This window comes from Ursus arctos, unplaced genomic scaffold, assembly GCF_023065955.2.
Source record: "Ursus arctos isolate Adak ecotype North America unplaced genomic scaffold, UrsArc2.0 scaffold_8, whole genome shotgun sequence".
Classification (NCBI taxonomy): Eukaryota; Metazoa; Chordata; class Mammalia; order Carnivora; family Ursidae; genus Ursus; species Ursus arctos.
The window spans coordinates 2,002,481-2,022,562 of NW_026623100.1; the positions used below are offsets into that span (position 1 = coordinate 2,002,481).

Genomic DNA, 20,082 nt, shown 5'->3' on the forward strand with positions numbered 1-20,082 from the left:
TGAAAATACCCAAATTTCTCACCAAAGACTAGCATGACATGGCACCTACTTAGCTCTCCAACTTTACTTCATCTGGTTCTTGCATACTATAGTTTAGCCAGTGACTAAAACCAGAATGCATCTCTCCAACTGGGCAGCCCTGAGTAATCTGTTTTAAACAAAGGCCAACAGCTGGTATTGATACAATATGATTTCTATCCAGCGCTTTCAATGTCAGAGTTAGAAACTCAATGAATTTATGTAAATGAAAGAGAAACTATGGTTCCCTTAAACAAAAGCCTCATCATCTAGAGGCACACATGAATGAACGACCAAGATTCTCACTATCCTAGTGAAACCACAACTAAGGGGCAATGAGTTTGAGAGAATCACCTGACCAAAACAAAACAACCCCTACTGAGCAAGACTCTAGTCTGGAACAGTGAACAGTTAAGTAGAATAAGTGGAAGGCTTCCCATGCCCCTCACCTCCCCTCTACACCTTGGGGAGGCAGGGTTGGGTCCAGTATATCTGTTAAAAACAAAACACAGGTATTCTAAGTCAAGTGAGTGAAGAGAAAAAACTACAACGAAACAAAAGGGGGAAAAAATCTGCATTTTCAGTAGGAATACAGATCCAGAAAAGTGGGGTCTCCCAATCCTTCTGATCTTTTTGAAGCAGAATTCACCTATCACTGGATTTGTTCACTCACTAATAGAGCTAGGTTTACTAAGATCTTCACCCCCCATGAGCTGGGTTTAGACCTTCATGAAACAAGCTGGTTTTACTCTGATAATGAGTTGTCTCCATAATAATCCTGCTCAGTACAAAAGAAACCACAGTTCAACATCAATAGCCTACATGAGTTTGCCTAATGAGCGATTAAGTCAAAGCTAACATCACCGATGTTCTGACTAAACACTTACAGAATCCCATCTAGGCAGGACAATGCAGCAGCACAGTGGTGTTCAGATAGTTCTGAATAGCATTCTCCCACTATCTTCCTTGAGTGAAGTATGCCTTCTTCATTATTTCTCACAAAATCCTGTTTATTTCCTTCACGGAATTTATACAGGTCATAAGTATTTTTGTTTGTATAGGTGTCTATCCCTCAAAACTGTAAGGTTTCACTAGGGTAAGGCCCCTGGGACTTGTCCACCACCATGGAACCAGGAACACTAACTGGTAGATGTTATATTTCACTATTATTTGAAATATACATAAACTTGTGTACCATTATTTCCTAATAAATTGCTAGAAACTAAATAACTAGTTCAAAGAATATAAATATCTAAACCGTTTGCTACACTGCCAATTCTCCATAAAGTTTATAGCAATTTACTTCCCCACTCAGTATTTGAATGCCTAAGTCAGGTATATATTCTTCAAAATTAATTTTTCCCATTTCTTCAATCATTGCTGATTTAATAAGCAGAAGAGGTACCACTAAGTCAACCTGGCATTTCTCTGATTGATAAGACCAGTTTTTAATATTCACAATGAAATATTTATAGTATAAATTCTCTACTAATATACTATAGCCATTCCCAATTTTGAAACGGCAGAGAAAAGATTCTCTTGCTAATTTTTAAAGGTTCTTAACCATACTGACATTTGAGGGTTTTTTTTTTTTTTTAAGAGTTTATCCATTTATGGGGGTGGGAGAGGGGAGAGCAGGAGCACGCACGGAGGAGGAGCACAGGGAGAGAATCTAAAGCAGACTCCCCTCTCAGCACAGAGCCCGATGCAGGGCTCGATTCCATGGATCCCATGATCCATGAGATTGTAACCTGAGGTGAAACCAAGAGTCAGACGCCCAACCAACGGCACCACCCAGGCGCCCCCGAGGGCTTTCTACAGTTTTCCCAAATTGTCATTTATCTGTGTTTGATGTGTTTGTGAAATAAATCTTCAATTTTTATGCAGTAAAAACTATCTTTACTGTTCTTTTTTTTTTTTTTTTCAGATTATATGGTAAAAAAAAGGTCTTTCTCATTTGAGATGAATACTCATCTATATTTTGGTTTCTCTAAAATTACTTTTAAGTCTGAAACTTACCTTGGTAAATAATATAGGCGAGAGCCCTATTTTTAAAAATAAATCATTAAACCAAAAAAAATCATTAAACAAATGTCGATCGTTCAAGCAACATCTACTGAATAGTCCATATTTTCTCCACTGCTTTGGAATGTCATTTTGCAATGCCACATGAATCTATGTTATGGCATCTTAACTTGAAACCCCTTTCTCTTACTACACTTCTTACCCCTCACCAAAAAAGGTGTTAAGTAAGCAGATATGTTTTAAGTCATAAAAGTATATATGAAGACTAAAAATTTAAATTAGAATTATAGAAAAGCATAAAATTGACAAGACACACACACACTACACACACACACATAAATCTTCTGTTTGTATATCACACTATTTCCTCTCTTAAGGAACCAACACTGCTAAATAATTTTCACAAGGCCTGACTGACAAAGTGAGGGAAGAAAAAGAAATAGGGCCATGATGGGACATGGATGTGGATAGTTATTTACGACAAACAAGAGCATGAATGTGTTCACAGGCTAAGGAAAAAAAAAAACAGTTGAGAATCTGAAAGAAAAAGGGGAAACAAGGGCTCAGGAAACTGAAAGGGATAAGAACAAGAAAAGGTATCAGGGAGGTACCTTGAAAAGGAAATATACAGACAACAGAAGAATGAATAGGGCTTGGTGGTTCACTGCCAACAGTCTCAGTTTACCAATGAAGAAGTGAGATACTTTGTTGAGTAAATACGTGAAGAATTTGAGGTGGACAGTGAAGTTCTACAACAGTGACTGAAAGCAGTAAATGATCAAGGACAGGTGCATGGCCCACAAAGAAATGCTCACATATATGGTCACGTAATCTCCAACAAGGGTGCTACACACTTGATGGAGAAAAGACAGCTTTCAACAAATGGTGCTGGGAAAACTGGACATCCACAGGCAATAGAGTAAAGCTGGACCATCACTTTATACCATCTGCAAAAATTAACCCCAAATGAATTAAAGACCTAAAACTAAGATCCAAAACTATAAAACTCCTAGAAGAAAACACAGGGGGAAAGCTGTATGACATCTGATTGAACAATGGATTTCTTGGGATTGACACCAAATACATGGGAAACAAAAGTAAGAAAAGACAAAAAGGAGTACATCAAACTTAAAAATTTTTGTCTATCAAAGGACACAATCAACAGGGTAAAAAGTCAACCTACAGAACAGGACAAAATACGTGCAAACCATACAGCTGATAAAGGATTAATATCTAGGATATATTAAAAAAAAACACACCCTCCTATAACTCAATAACAAAAAATCAAACCCAACTAGAAAACAGGCAAAAGACTTTATAATAGACATTACTCCAAAAATGACATATGAATGTCCTAAAAGCACATAAAAAGATGCTCAACATCACCAGTCAGGGAAATGGAAATCAAAATCACCATGGGCTACCACTTGTTATCCATTAGAATGGCTACTATCCAAAAAGGAAAAAAAATGAAAATAACAAGTGTTGGTGGTGATATGGAAAAGTTGGAACCCCTGTGTATTGTTAGTGGAAATGTAAAATGGTGCAACTATTATGGAAACAATATGGTGGTTCCTCACAAAATTAAAATTTAAACTACTGTATGATCCAGCAATCCAACTTCTGGGTATATAACCAAAAGAAGTGAAAGCAAGGTCTTGAAAAGATATCTGCATACTCACATTCATAACAGCACTATGCACAACAACCAAGGGTTATAAGCAACCCTTGTCCCTCAAAGGATGAATGAATAAATAAAACGTAGTATATACAATACAAACAACAGAATGTTATTCAGCCTTAAAAAAGAAGGAAAGTCTATCACAAACTACAACATAGATGAACTTTAGCGACATTATACTAAGCAAAGTAAACCAGTCAGAAAAACAAAAACTTTATGAACTCACTTATACAAATTATCTAAAGTAGTAAATTCATATAAACAAAGTCAAATGGTGGTGGCTAGGGGAAGGGAAAAAGGGTAAGTTGTTCAATGTGTGCAAGTTTCAGTTTGGCAAGATGGGAAAAATTCTACAGCTCTGTTACACAATAATGTGCACTAACACTAATGAACTGCACACTTAAAAATGGGTAAGATAGCAAACTGTGTAATTTTTTTGCCACAATTAACGGGTGGTGGGGAAAGGGACAGGCAAATAGACTGCAGAATACTGAAGACCCAGGTGAAGTTGGAAATCTGAGATTTTAAAGAGGCACCAATCTAGAAATGCAATTTAGAAATGCAGTATTTTAGTTTTTATAACACAAAAGCTAATAGGAAAAGACTTAACTAGATAAAATAATAACTATTTAAATAGTCAGATCACAATAAAAAAAAAAAAAGAAAAACACTAAAACTGACTCTGGACATGTAGCTTCCAGTCTGGCACATAAGTAGATTAGAAGTAGCCACTCTGTCCTAACAACAAGTAAATATTTGAACTAAAAAAAAAAAAAAAAACTCTTTTTAGATCCATAAGAGAAGTTAGGTCACTAACTGCCCCTCAAAACTGGAGACAAATACAGAGAATCAAACCTCACCATAGCAGAAACCTCCACAGGAGCCAGTGCCAAGGTAGGAAAACTTAAACTGCAATTGACAATTGTTGGAAACTCAGTATGGACAAGTCTGAGATAAAAACCCCATCACATCACTCAAATTCTACCAAATACATCATGCCCAGCTGTAAGGAAAAAAAAAAATGACAAGGCTACTAAAAGGCAAAAAACAGTTTAAAGAGAGAGAGCAAGAGGCACCTGGGTGGCTCAGTCAGTTAAGCATTCAACTCTTTGGTTTCGGCTCAGGTCATGATCTCAGGGTCATGGGATTGAGCCCTGCATCCCACTCCACACTCAGTGGGGAGTCTCCTTCTCTCCCTCTCTCTCCCTCTATCTCTTCCGCTGCTCGCACGTGCGCTCTCTCTAAAATAAATCTTTAAAAATAAATAAAAATTTAAAAACAGAGCAAGCATCAGAAAGAGACTCAGATATGCAAGATATGCTGGAATTATCAGACTGAGAATTAAAATAACTATAATTAATACACTAAGGACTCCAATGGATGAAGTAGAACAGATAAGCAATGTAAGCAGAGAGAGAAAAATTGTAAGCACAAAAAGAAATGTTAGAGATCAAAAACATTACCATAGAAATGAAGAAAGCCTTTGATGGGCTTACTAATAACCTGAACATGGCTGAGGTAAGAATCTCCAAGCTATCTTAAAAAATCTACATAAAATTCTCATCACAAAAAAAAGTTCTGTGACTATACACTGAAAAGCAAAAAGAAAAAAGATAAAGACAAACAAAACAAAATATCCAAGAATTGTGGAACAACTACAAAAGGAATAACATCCATGAAATAAGACTACAAGAAAGAGAAAAGATGAAGGAACAGGAGAAATATCTGAAACAATAATTACTATGAAATTCCCCCAACTTAATGTTATACAAAAACCCACAAATCCAGGAAGCTCAGATTCGGCATGCTCGGAGAACATCAAGCAGAATAAATGCCAATAATAACAATAATAACAATAATAATAAAATAATATACCTACACATATCACAACTACCGAAAGTAAGAGACAAATGACATAAAAGCTAGAGAAAAAGACCTCACCTACGACAGGAGCAACGGTAAGAATCACACTGAACTTCTCAAAAACCATGCAAGCAAGAAAAGAATGAAGTAAATATTTAAAGCTGAGAGAAAAAACAACCAATCTAGAGTTCAGTACTCCATGAAATTATTCTTCCTAAGAAATGGGAGAAATATTTTCTCACACAAATAAAATTGAAGGAATTTGTTACCAGTACAACAGTCTTACAAAAGATGTTGATAACAGTTATTTAGAGGGGAAAAAAATTATACAGATGAGAAATTCACATCTACATAAAAAAAGAGAATAGCAGAAGTGACGATAAAAATTTCTATTTTTCTTTTTAACTGATCTAACATATACCAGTTGTTCAAAACAATACCAACATGTATTTCTCTTATGTATGAGAAATATATATAAAATTTGTATGTGTTTACATATATGCTCATGTATTCTATGTAGAAGTAATATATATGATGGCAACAACACAAAGAAAGTGAAAATTTAAGATTATTTTGTTATTATGAGGTACTCACATTACCCATGAAGTACTGTAGTGTTATTTGAAAGCAGACTTGGATTAGTTGTAAATGTATACTACAAACTCTAAGGCAACCACTAAAGAAGGAAAAAGTTTAACTGACATGCTAAAAAAGGAGCAAAACAGGAGTCACAGAAAATGCTAGGTGAAAACCACAAAAGGCAGAAAAAGAAAGGAAGACAAAAGATAGGAACAAAGAACAAGGACAACAAATAGAAAATAGCAATAAATACGATAGCTCTTAACCCAACCATATCAATATTAACTAGAACATCAATGGCCTAAGTCTACCAATAGAAAGGTAATTTTTAATCCATGCTGATAATGTCTAAGATTCAACCGTATGTTGTCCACAAGAAATCCAAATTAAATATAAAAACCCATATAGATTAAAGATAAATAGCTGAAAAAAAGAAAACACTAACTCAAAAAGACATATGCACCCCCATGTTCACTGCAGCATTACTTAAAATTGCCAAGACATGAAAACCTAAGTGTCCACTGATGGATGAATACTGTGGTACATGTATACAATGATATTCTAACCATAAAAAAATGAAATCGTGCCGTTTGCAGTAACATGAATGGATTTCAAGGGCACTATGCTAAGTGAAATAAGTCAGACAGAAAATGACTTTCATTTATATATGTGGAATTTCAAAAAACAAAAACAAACCAAAGACTCAAAATCACAGACACAGAGAACAGATTGGTGGTTGCCAGAGTTGGGAGGGTGGGCAAAATGGGTGAAGGGAGTCAAAACGTACAGTTTTTCCAGTTACAAAATAAATAAGCCAAAGGGGATATAATATGCAGCGTGGTAAATATAGTTAACACTGTACTGCATATTTGAAAGTTACTAACAGAGTAAACCTTTAAAATTCTCATCACAAAAAAAAGTTCTGTGACTATACACACACACACACACACACACACATATACACTGACAGATGCTAACTACACTTATTGTGGTGACCATTTCATTATATGAATATTCAATCATTACGTTGTATGCCTGAAACCAATAAATACATAAAAAAGTAAACGTAAATGGTCTGAAAAAGATGCACCAATCTAAAATTAATCAGAAGAAAGCAAGAGTGGTTATACTGATTCCAAAGAGAAGACTTCAGAGCAAAGAAAGTTATCCAGGATCAAGAGGAACATTACATTTTGATAAGGAGGTCAATTCTCCTAAAAGACAAAGAAGTTCTTAGCATGTCCTTAAACACAGCAAAATATGTAAGGCAAAAACTGAAAGAACTGCAAGGAGAAATAGATGAATCCACTTTTACTTGTAGTTGAGAGACTTTCACCTTCTTCTATCAGAAATAGATCCAGCAGGGAGAATCAGTAAGGACAACAGTTGAACTAAACAATATCACCTATCAAGTGGACATAATTGACATCTATAGACTACTTCATCCAACAACAGAATACACATTCTTCTCAAGCTCACATCATTCACCAAAATAAACCACATCATGGGCCATGAAACACACCTGAACAAATTTAAAAGAACAGAAATCCTACAATGTATGTTCTCAAACCACAAGAGTAACAGAAAGCTGAATAATCCCAAAATACTATGAAATTAAGTAACGAACTACTAAATAATACATGGGTCAAAGAAGATATCTCAAGAGAAATTTTTTAATATTTTGAACTAAAAAAAAAACAATAAAATTTGTGGGATACAGCAAAAACATTGCTCAGAGACATTTTTTTTTAAACAAGTTACAGCCCCCTTCAGTGCTCACACAGCACACCAGTGAGGAAGGTGGGCAATGGTTCAGGGTTGCATACTCCTCTAGCACAGGTACGCTATGAGAGGCCCACAGAGAAGGGCCTGACATCAATCCATTATCACGCACTAGAGAGAAATTTATAGCAATGAACGCATATATTAGAAAAGATCTAAAATCAATTATCTAAGCCTCCACCTTAGGAAACTATAAAAAAAGCAAATTAAATCCAAACAGGCAAAAAGAAAGTAAAAATTAAAGCAGAATATGAAACACAGTAAGAAATAAACCCAACAAAACCCACGGCTGATTTTTTGAAAATATCAATAAAATCAATAAACATAAAAAGAAGATAAATTACTAATATCAGAAATAAAAGAAGGGGGACGCCTGGGTGGCTCAGTCAATCAAGCATCTGCCTTCAGCTCAGGTCATAATCGCAGGGTCCTGGGATTAAGCCCCCACAATGGGCTCCTTGCTCAGGAGGGAGCCTGCTTCTCCCTCTGCCTGCTGCTCCCCCTGCTTGTGCTCCCTCACACACGCGCTCTCTCTCTGCCAAATAAATAAATAAAATCTTAAAAAAAAAAAAACTCAGACAAGAAATAGATTACCTAAATATGCCTATATCTATTAAAGAAACTGAATAAATTATAATAATCTTCCAAAACAAAAAGCACCAGGTTCACTGGGAAAGAAATCTACCAAACATTTAATAAAAAAGAAATTATACTAATTCTCTACAGTCTTTCAGAAGATGAAACAAAGAAAATAACTCTTAATTCATCCTGAGACCAGCATTACCTTAATACCAAAACCAGACAAAAACATTACAGAGTAACTACAGACCAGCATCACTCACAAACATAGCTACAAAGGTCCTCAACAGAATATCAGCAAGCCAAATCCAACAATGTATAAAAAGAAACATATGCCAGGACTAAGTGGGATTTACCCCAGGTATGCAAGGCTGGCTCAACTTTTAAAAATCAATTAATGTAACCCATCACATCAACAAGTTAAAGGAAAAAAAAAATCTCATGACAACATCAATAGATGTAGAAAAACATTTGACAAAACTCCACACCCATTCATGATAAAAACAAACAAACAACGCTCAGTACACCAGGAATAGAGGCAAATTCAACTTAATAAAGAATATCTACAAAAACAAACATCATACTTAATGGTAAGGAACTCAAAGTTTTCTCACTGAAATCAGGAACAAGGTAAGAATATTCCCTCTCACCACTCCTTCAAATCATCATACTGGAAGTCCTAGCTAATACAGTAACAAAAGAAAAAAGAGAAGAGAAGAGAAGAGAAGAGAAGAGAAGAGAAGAGAAGAGAAGAGACGAAACGATACACAGGTTAGCAAAGAAGAAATAAAACTATACTTGCAGACGACATGACTGCCCACCTAGAAAATCCAAAACAACTGATGAAAAAATCCTGGAAATAATAAGCAAGTTTGAAAGATACAAGCGTTAATACAAAAAAGTCAATCACTTTCCTTTATACCAGCAATGAACAAGAGGAATTTGAAATATAAAACACAATACCATTTACATCAACACCCCCAAAAATGAAATGCAGGTGATCCTTGAACAACCTTCTGCATAGTTGAAAATCCATAACTTTTGACTCCCCCAAAAACTTTACTGAAAGCCTGCTACTGATTAAAAGCCTTACCAATAACATAAGGAGACAATTAACACATATTCTGTATGTGATATTATACGTTGCATTCTTAAACAATAAAACTACAGAAAAAGAATTAAGAAAATCATAAGGAAAAAAATTGTAAGGAAGAGAAAATACACTTATGGTACTATACTGTATTTATCAAAAAAAAATTCACATAGAAGTGGACATGTGCAGTTTAAACCATGTTCATGGAACAACTGTAGTTATAAATCTAACAAAATATGTTTAAGATCTGTAAGAGGATAACTACAAAACTCTGATAAACAAAATCAAAGAATTAAATAACTGCAAACATTCCATGTTCGTAGACAGGAAGATTTATCTTAACAAGATGTCAGTTTTTCCCAACTTCATCTACAGATTCAGTGCAATCCCAATCAAAATCCCAGGAAGTTATATTGTGGATATCAACAAAGTGATTCTGAAGTTTATATACAGAGGGAAAAAATCCAAAGTTGCACAATATTGAAGAAGAAAAAAATTGGAAGGACTGACACTACCTGACTTCAATATTTACTATAAAGCTAAACTAATCAAGACAATGTGGCATTAGGTAGTCCCTTCCAAAGAGCTGATAACGTGGCAGAAGTGGAGCAGAAGAAGCTCACCTTCCGCAAGTTCACCTACCGTGGCATGGACCTCGACCAGCTGCTGGATGTGTCCTAGGAGCAGTTGATGCAGCTGTACAGTGCCTGGCAGCAGCAGAGGCTCAACCGGGGTTTGTGGAGGAAACAACACTCACTGCTGAAGCGCCTGTGCAAGGCCAAGAAGGAGGCTCCCCTGATGGAAAAGCCCAAGGTGGTTAAGATGCACCTGTGGGACACGATTATCCTGCCTGAGATGGTGGGCAGCATGGTGGGTGTCTACAATGGCAAGACCTTCAAACAGGAGGAAACCAAGCCCGAGATGATTGGCCACTATCTGGGTGAGTTCTCCATTACCTACAAGGCTGTGAAGCACAGCAGGGCCTGGTATTGGGGCTACCCACTCCTCTACTTTATCCCTCTTAAGTAGCCTGTTCAGCCAATAAAGGCACAGACTTCTCAAAACAACAACAACAACAACAACAAACAATGTACATTAGCAAAAATATAAACAACAAAATGGGACAGAATAGACAGCTCAGAAACAGACCCATACAGTTAACTGATTTCTGACAAAGGAGCAAAGGCAATATAATGGAGGCAAAATAGTATTTTAACAAAGGGTGTTGGAACAATCGACATCCACATCCAAAACCATAATGATGATAACGACAACAACAACAACACAGACCTCATACCCTTTACAAAATTTAACTCAAAATGGATCACAAACCTAAATGGAAATATAAAACTATAAAATTTCTAGAAGATAATGGGAGGAAATCTAAATGACCTCAGGTTTGGTGATGACTTTTTAATACACAACACCAAAGGCACAGTCCATGAAAGAACTGATATGCTGTATTTCATTAAAACTAAAAATTTCTGTTCTGAAAAAGTTTGTTCTGCAAAAGACACTGTTAAAGAGAATGAAGACAAGCCACAGAATGGAAAAAATAATTGCCAAGAGAAACATTTAAGAAAGGTCTATTACCAAAATACACTAATAATAGTAAGAAAAAGAAAGCAACAGGATTTAAAAATGAATCAATGATCTGGACACGTCACCAAAAAATATATATACAGACAGCAAATGAGTATATAAAAAGATCCACATCAATTTGTTTAACTGCAAATTAAAATAAGATACCAATACATATGTATCAGAATAGCCAATATCCAAAACACGACCCCAAATGTTGGCAAGGCTGTGGTGCTACAAGAACGCTCATTCATTGCTAGCAGAAATGCAAAATGGTACAAACACTGTGGAAGACGGTTTGGCAGTTTCTTACAAAACTAAACATACACACACACACACACACACACAAAAACCAAAAACCTAAACATACACTTATATGATCTAGCAATAGTGCTCCTTGGTATTTACTCAGTGGAGTTGAGAACTTAAGTCACCCAAAATCCTGCACAAAATGTTTTATAGTCAAATCTTCGAAGCAACCAAAATGTTCTTCAGTAGGTGAATGGATAAATAAACTGTGGTACATGCATACAACAGAATACTTTTCAGCACTTTAAAACAAATGAGCTATCAAGCCAGAACAGACATGGAGGAGACTTAGGTGCACATTACTGAATGGAAAAACCCAATCTGAAAAGGCTACATACCGTATGATTCCAACTATATGATAGTCTGGAAAAGGCAAAACTATGAGAACACTAAAAAGATTAGTGGTTGCCAGGGAGTAGGGGAAGGATGAAGAGGCAGAGCACAGAGGATTTTTAGTGCAATAAAACTACTCTGTGTAACACAATAATGATAGATACATATCATACATTTGTCAAAACCCACATATCATACAACACCATGAGTGAACCCTAAGATAAACTACAGACTTTGAGTGACAATGATGTATCAAAATAGGTTCAACTGTAACAAGTATACCACTCTGTGGGTAATACTGATAATGGTTGAGGCCAAGCACTGTGTGCAGGCAGGGTAGTATGTGGGGAATATCTGTACCTTCTGCACTATATTGCTGTGAACCTGTAACTACTCTAAAAAATTGTTTTAAGGGGCGCCTGGGTGGCTCAGTTGGTTAACCATCTGCCTTCCACACAGGTCATGATCCTGGAGTCCCCAGATCGAGCCCCATGTCAGGCTCTGCGCTCTGCAGGGAGCCTACTTCTTCCTCTGCCCCTCCCCACTCATGCTCTCTCTCAAATAAATAAAATCTTAAAAATAAAAAAGTTTTAAAAAATTTAATTCTCAAAAAAGTACCCTGATCAAAATGAATCCAACAGCATACTGAAAGCATTATACACCCAATATATGACTAACCGGGATTTATTCCAGCAACTTAAGACGGTTAAATTAAAAAGGGGGAGGGGGTATGCCTGGGTGGCTCAGTAATTAAGTGTCAGCCTTCGGCTCAGGGCGTGATCCCAGAGTCCTGGGATGGAGCCCCACATCAGGCTCCCTGCTCCACTGGGAGTCTGCTTCTTCCTCTCCCATTCCCCCTGCTTGTGTTCCCTCTCTCGCTGACTGTCTCTCTGTCAAATAAATAAAATCTTTAAAAAAAAAAAAAAAGAAAAAGAAAAAGAAGAATCAAGAACACATCATTTTAATAGAAAAAAAAAAATGATCATTTCAACTGCCACCGAAAAAAAAAATTCACAATACTCAACATGTTTGTAAAAACTCTCAGAAAACAAGAATACAAGAATTCTCTCAATAAACTAAGTATATCTTCCATATGATAAAAGCCACAAATGAAAAGTCCACAGCTAACATCATACTCAATGGTAAAAGACTTAAGGCTTTCCCCCTAAGATCAGAAACAGCTTTTACCACTTCTATTCAACATTGTATTGGAAGTTCTTATCAGAGCAATTAGAGAAGAGAGATAAGCTTCCAAATTTCAAATAAAAAGAAGATGTAAAACTATCTCTCTTCACAGATGACATGATCCTGTACACAGAAAATTCCAAAGAATCCCTAAGAAAGCCACTAGAGCTAAGAAACTAATTCAGTAACACTGCTGGGTACAAGATCACCACATAAAAGTCAGTTGTGATTCTATGCACCAACAATGAACAATCCAAAAAAGGAATTAAGAAAAGAAATTCCATTTACAATAGCATCTAAAAGAGTAAAATACTTGGTGATAAATTTAACCAAGGAGGTGAAAGACTGTACACTGAAAATTACGAAACACTGCAGAAACAAATTAAAGACTTAAACAAATGAAAAGATGTGTTGATGGATAGAATGACCTAACATCGTCAAGATGGCTCTACTACCCAAAGTAGATTCAACACAAACCCAATAAAAATTCCAACAGCCTTTTCTGCAGAAATGGAAAAGCCAACTCTCAAATTCATATGGAACTGCATGGATCCCCAAACAGATTAACACTTCTGAAAATGACAAAGTTGGAGGACTCAACACTTTCCAATTTCAAAACCTACTACAAAGCTAAAGCAATCAAAACAGTGATACTAAGGGCGCCTGGGTGGCTCAGCCGTTAAGCATCTGCCTTCAGCTCAGGTCATGATCCTAGAGTTCTGGGATCGAGCCCCTCGGGCGGGAAACCTGCTTCTCCCTCTCACACTCCCCTTGCTTGTGTTCCCTCTCTCACTGTCTCTCTCTGTCAAATAAATAAATAAAATCTTAAAAAAAAATTTTTTTTTAAAAACAGTGATACTAACATTAAGGACAGACATACAGTCTAAAGGAACAGAACTGAGAGTTCAGAAATAAACCCATACATCTATGGCCAATGGATTTCTGGCAAATTCAATGGGAAAAGAACATTCCATGGGAAAAGTTTCTTCAATAGATGGTGATGGCACAATTGATTTTCCACATGCAAAAGAATGAAACTGGACCCCTTCACCCCCCCATATGCAAAAACTAACTCAAAATGTGTCAACCACTTAAATATGAAAGCCACAAAAATTTTAGAAGAAAACCTTGGGATAAGTCTTCATGACTTTGGATTTAATAATGTATTCTTAAACATGACACCAAAAGCATAAGAAACTAACAAAAATTGATAAAATAAAATTCTTCAAAATTAAAAACTTCTGCACATCAAAATTTTAAAGAAAGTAAAAAGGCAACATACAGAATGAGACAAAATATTGGAAATTATATTCAATATATAATTTCTCCAACTCAACAAGAAAACAAAAATTCTATAAATAGCCTAAGGCAGAAAGAAAGTAGATTAACAGTAACCAGAGGCTAGGCGAAAGGGAAACCTGAGGAGTTACTACTTACTGGTTACAAAGTTTCTTTACAAAGTTTCTATCTGAGGTGAGGAAAAGTTTCTGAAAATAACAGTTGTGGTAGGTGATTATTACTATAATACAACTGAATTGTACACTTAAAAGTGGTTCATGAAGGGGGCGCCTGGGTGGCACAGCGGTTGAGCGTCTGCCTTCGGCTCAGGGCGTGATCCTGGCGTTATGGGATCGAGCCCCACATCAGGCTCCCCCGCTATGAGCCTGCTTCTTCCTCTCCCACTCCCCCTGCTTGTGTTCCCTCTCTCGCTGGCTGTCTCTATCTCTGTCGAATAAATAAATAAAATCTTTAAAAAAAAAAAAAAAGTGGTTCATGAAGGCCGGGAAGATGGCAGAGTAGGAGGACCTCAAGCTCACCTCATCCCACAGGAACATGTACATCACTGTAAATATTCCAGAAAATGATCCAGAGACTGGAAGAACAAACTCCAAAACTAAAGGTTGAGAAGAGGCCACAGGAAAGAAGGTAGGAAAGGTGGAGGAGACTTGGTCTGGGAGCAAAAGGGACTGTGGCCATCCACCGTTAGGAGGGAGCCAGTAGCATAGTGAAGGCCAATGGGGAGCCCACACGGGGAAGATGAATACCCATAACACTTGGCTATGAAAGCAAGAAGGGCCAAGGAATTTAAAAATCAGGGAGATCTGGCTCTGAGAGCCTGGAAGGCATAGACAAAGCACAACTAACAGCCTACAGAGATACAGCACAGAAGCAGCAACTTGAAAAATGTCTGCAGCATACGGGAGGAAGAGTTATTTACTCATCTCAGAGTGTGTCCCAGAGAGGCAAGGATAATAAGGAGTGCCCTTCAGGAACAAAGGAGCTGGCAGGAGCCATTTCCCTCCAATGACCCCAGCATAAACACATGATCACCTCCAGGAAACAGAGTGGTATTACATTTGCTACTTGACTTGCTTATACCAACCTACCCTCCCCATGCCACCCCACGCTTCTGTGGACCTATCTTTCCCAGTCACACTTCTCCCAGTCTCAGCCTTGTGGGTACCTGCCTCAGAAGATCAGTGCAAACCCTGCCCACACAACATCTCTGACCCACACATTGTGATCAGTTCAGCAGCAGTGGCAGCAGATCTCATTTCACTAGGAGACCAGCATGTACCTTGCTAAAACACGCCCACCCCAGCAGGGAACAAACACTGCCCACAACAGGCAAAAAGAACCTCTGCAGATAACTGGACTAAAGAAAAAAGTGGCCAGAACACAATAGCAGAGCACATCCAACACACAGAGGAGATACTCCATGAAGCACCAGGTCCTGCGAAACAGGGGACACTGCACTGCAAGGCATTACACCCTCCTCTTCATAAGGCATTAACTTCAAGAGCGGGAGACATAGCTAACTTTCCGAACACAAAGAAACAGACACAAAGAGTCAGACAAAATCAGGAGACAGAGGAATATGAAAGAACAGAACAAAAACTACAGCAAAAGACCTAAGCAAAACAGATATATGTAATATGCCTGATAGAAAATTTAAAGTAATATTCATATAGATACTCCCTGGGCTTGAGAAAAGAGTGGAAGACATCAGTGAGACCCTAACAAAGGGATTAAAACACACACACACACACACACACACACACACAGACAGATGAAAAATATAATAAATGAAATTAAAGATACACTTGATGAACTAAATAGCAGGCTAGAAGAAGCAATCAAGCTGAGCAAGTGAAAGAGGAAAAAATCATGCAAATTGAGAATAAACTGAGGAACCTCAGTTACTCCACCAAACATAGTAACATCCACATTACAGGGATCCCAGAAGAAAAAGGGAGAAAAAAGAAAGCAGAAAATTTGTTTGAAGAAATAACAGCTGAAAACTCTTCCCTAATCTGGGGAAGGAAACAGATACCAGATCCAGGAAGCACTGGGATTCCCCCCCACACACACAAAAAATCAACCAAAAAATATCTACACCAAGACACACTAATTAAAATGGCAGAGTACTAACGAAGAAAAAAAATTTAAAGCATAAAGAGAAAAGAAGAGAGTTACATATAAGGGAAACTCCATAAAGCTATCAATGGATTTTTTTCAGTAGAAACTCTGCAGGCCAGAAGACAGTGGCATGATACATTCAAAATGCTGAAAGGGAAAAATCTGCAGCCAAGAATACTTTATCCAGCAAGGCTATCATTCAGAATAGAAGAAGAAATAAAGAATTTTTCAGAGAAATGGAAACTAAAGGAGTTCATGACCACTAAACCAGCCCTACAAGAAATTAATTAAAGGGGACTCTTTGAGTGGAAAGGGAAAACTATAAGTAAAAGTATGAAAAGGAGGAACCACAAAAGTAACTCTTATACTCAAAAATAAGTGTATCTGTAAAAATCAGTCAAGGGACTCACAAAATAAAGGATGTTAACGAATAACACTGTATACCTAAAACATGGGCGGGGAGAAGAATGGGTTCAAACATAAACAGACATTAACTCATACAGAGTGCTAAATGCAGAAGATGTTACATACAAACCTAATGGTAACCACAAATCAAAAACCAGTAATAAATATGCAAAGAATAAAAAAGAAACCCAAGTATATCACTAAAGCCAGCAAATTATGAAAAAGAGCAAGGATCAGAGCAAAACTACAAGAATAACAAAACAAGTAACAAAATGGCACTAAATACATATCTATCAATAATTACTTTGAATGTAAATGGACTAAATGCTCCGATCAAAAGACATAGGGAGACAGACCAGATTAAAAAAAAAAAAAAAAAAAAAAAAAAGACCCATCTATATACTGCCTAAAAGAGACTCATTTCAGACCTAAAGACACTGCAGATTCAAAGTGAGGGGAAAGAGAAACATTCATCACGCAAATGGCTGTCAAAAGAAAGCTGGAATAGCAATACTTAGATCAGACAAGAGACTTTAAAGCAAAGACTGTAACAAGAGACAAGATAGGACATTATATAACTGTAAAGGGGGCAATCCAACCAGAAGACAGTATTTATGTACTCAACATAGGAGCACTCAAATACACAAAACAGTTAATAACAAACATGAAGGAACTAATCAATAGTAATAAAATAACAGTAGGTACTTTAACACTCCATTTACATCAATGGATAGATCATCCAAACAGAAAATCAACAAGGAAACAGTGGAACACATGGATTCAACAGATACATTCAGAACATTCCATCCTGAAACAGAAGAATACACAGTCTTTTCAAGTGCATATGGAAAAGATCAGATCACATATTAGGCCACAAATCTCATCAAATTCAAAAAGATCAAAGTTATACCGTGCATCTTTTCTGACCACAACATGATCTGAAAAGACCACAAATACATGGAGGTTAAATAACATGGTACTACTCAACAATGAATGGGTCAACCAAGAAATCAAAGAAGAAATCAAAGACTACATGTTAACAAACAACAGTCCAAAAATCTTTAGGAGGCAAAAGAGGCTCTAAGAGGGAAGTTTAGGGGTGCCTGGGTGGCTCAGTTGGTTGGGCATCTGCCTTCGGCTCAGGTCATGATCCTAGGGTCCTGGGATCAAGCCCCACGTTGGGCTCCCTGCTTCTCCCTCTTCTCCCCGCTCATGCTCTCTCTTGCTATCTCTGTCTCTCTCAAATAAATAAAATCTTGATTAAAAAAAAAAGAGGGAACTTTATAGCAATACAGGTGTACCTCAAAAATTTAAAAAACCTCAAACCATGTAACCTTGTATCTAAAAGACCTAGAAAAAGAAGAATAAACAAAACCCAAAACCAGCAAAAGAAATCCTATTTACAACTGCACCAAAAATAATAAAATATCTAGGGATAAACTTAACAAGAGGTGGAAACTATAAAACAATGACGAAAGAAATTGAAAACAACAGAAAAAAATGAAAAGACATTCCCATGCTCATGAATTGGAAGAATACTGTTGAACTGTCAACACCACCCAAAACTATCTACACATTTAAAGCAATCTCTATCAAAATACCAACATCTTTCACAAAGCTAAAACAAACAATCCTAAAATTTGTATGCAACCACAGAAGACCCTAATAGCCAAAACAATCTTGGAAAAAAGAAAAAAAAAAAAAAAACCTGGAGGTATCACAATTCTGGACTTCAAGTTACATTACAAAGCTGTAGTAATCAGAACAGTTTAGTACTGGCACAAAGACACATAGATCAATAGAACAGAATAGAAAGCCCAAAAATAAACATACAATTATATGGCTAATTTCCAACAAAGGAGGAAAGAATATGGAATAAGAAAAAGATGGTCTCTTCAACAAGTGGTGTTGGGAAAACTGAACAGCTACATGCAAAAGAGGGAATTGGACCACTTTCCTACACCAAGCATAAAAGTAAATTCAAAATGGATTAAGGATCTAAATGTGAAACCTGAAACCACAAAAATCCTAGTCTCAAGAGAGCTCAAGAAGTAGTTTCTCTGACATAGCAACCTTTTTCTAGATAGATCTCCTGAAACAAGGGAAACAAAAGCAAAAATAAACTACTGGGACTACATCAAAATAAAAAGCTCCTGCAGTGAAAAAAACAATCAAAAAACTAAAAGGCAACCTACTGAATAGAAGGTATTTGCAAATGACATATCCAAAACACATGAAGACTTTATACAAAACCCAAAAAATAATACAATTTAAAAAAGGACAGAAGACATGCACAGACATTTCTCCAAAGAAGACACACAGATGGCCAACAGTCACATAAAAAGATGTTCATTATCACTCATTACCAGAAAAATGCAACTCAAAACTACAATGACAGATCACCTCACACTTACCAGAATGGCTAAACTTTCCATTCTTGTTGGCAAGGATTTGGAGAAAAAGGAACCCTCTTGCATTGCTGGTGGGAATGCAAACTGGTGAACCCACTATGGAAAACAGGAAGGAAGCTCCTCAAAAAGTTAAAATAGAGCTACCATATGATCCAGTAATCATAACTACTGGTTTTTTTACTCAAAAAATACAAAAACACTAATTCAGGGGCACCTGGGTGGCTCAGTTGGTTAAGCATCTGCCTTCAGCACAGGTTGTGATCTCAGGGTCCTGGGATCCAGCCCCACTTGGGACTGTCATGCCCCCTGCTCAGCAGGGAGTCTGCTTCTCCCACTCCCTCTGCCCCTCCTCCTCACTTGTGCACACAAGCTCTCTCTCAAATGAGTAAAATCTTAAAAAATAATAATAATAATTCAAAAGGATACACACAACCCTATATTTATTGCTGCATTATTTACAAAAGGTAAATTACGGAAGCAGCCTAAGTGTCTATCAAGAGTTAAATGGATAGGGGCGCCTGGGTGGCTCAGTCGTTAAGCATCTGCCTTCGGCCCAGGGCGAGATCCCAGAGTCCTGGGATCGAGTCCCACATCAGGCTCCTCCGCTGGGAGCCTGCTTCTTCCTCTCCCACTCCCCCTGCCTGTGTTCCTTCTCTCACTGGCTGTCTCTATCTCTGTCAAATAAATAAATAAAATCTTAAAAAAAAAAAAAAAGAGTTAAATGGATAAAGATGTGGTACATAGATACACAATGGAATATTACTCAGCCATAAAAAAGAATGAAATTTTGCCATTTGCAACAAACTGGATGGAGCTAG

At 37.0% G+C, this 20,082-nt stretch overlaps 1 protein-coding gene, 1 non-coding gene and 1 pseudogene across 7 annotated transcripts in view; 1 reads left to right on the top strand and 2 right to left on the bottom strand.

The window, feature by feature from the left end:
* The window catches only part of LOC113267793 (E3 SUMO-protein ligase RanBP2), a 77,825-nt gene that overhangs the window by 51,613 nt on the left and 6,130 nt on the right, over positions 1–20,082 (bottom strand). The window contains exon 1 of one of the 6 annotated variants that reach the window (XM_057308951.1): positions 10,263–10,403. The exons of the other annotated variants lie outside the window; for them this stretch is intronic. The gene's annotated coding sequence lies outside the window, so the exon portion shown is untranslated. Of the gene's footprint in view, positions 1–10,262; positions 10,404–20,082 lie in introns of those variants that run through there. 6 annotated transcript variants of the gene reach the window in all.
* On the top strand, positions 4,131–10,665 carry LOC113269094 (40S ribosomal protein S15-like; annotated as a pseudogene).
* Positions 7,920–8,058, bottom strand: LOC113247550 (small nucleolar RNA SNORA42/SNORA80 family). The gene has a single exon (XR_003313292.1). It is a non-coding gene; the product is annotated as a small nucleolar RNA SNORA42/SNORA80 family (small nucleolar RNA).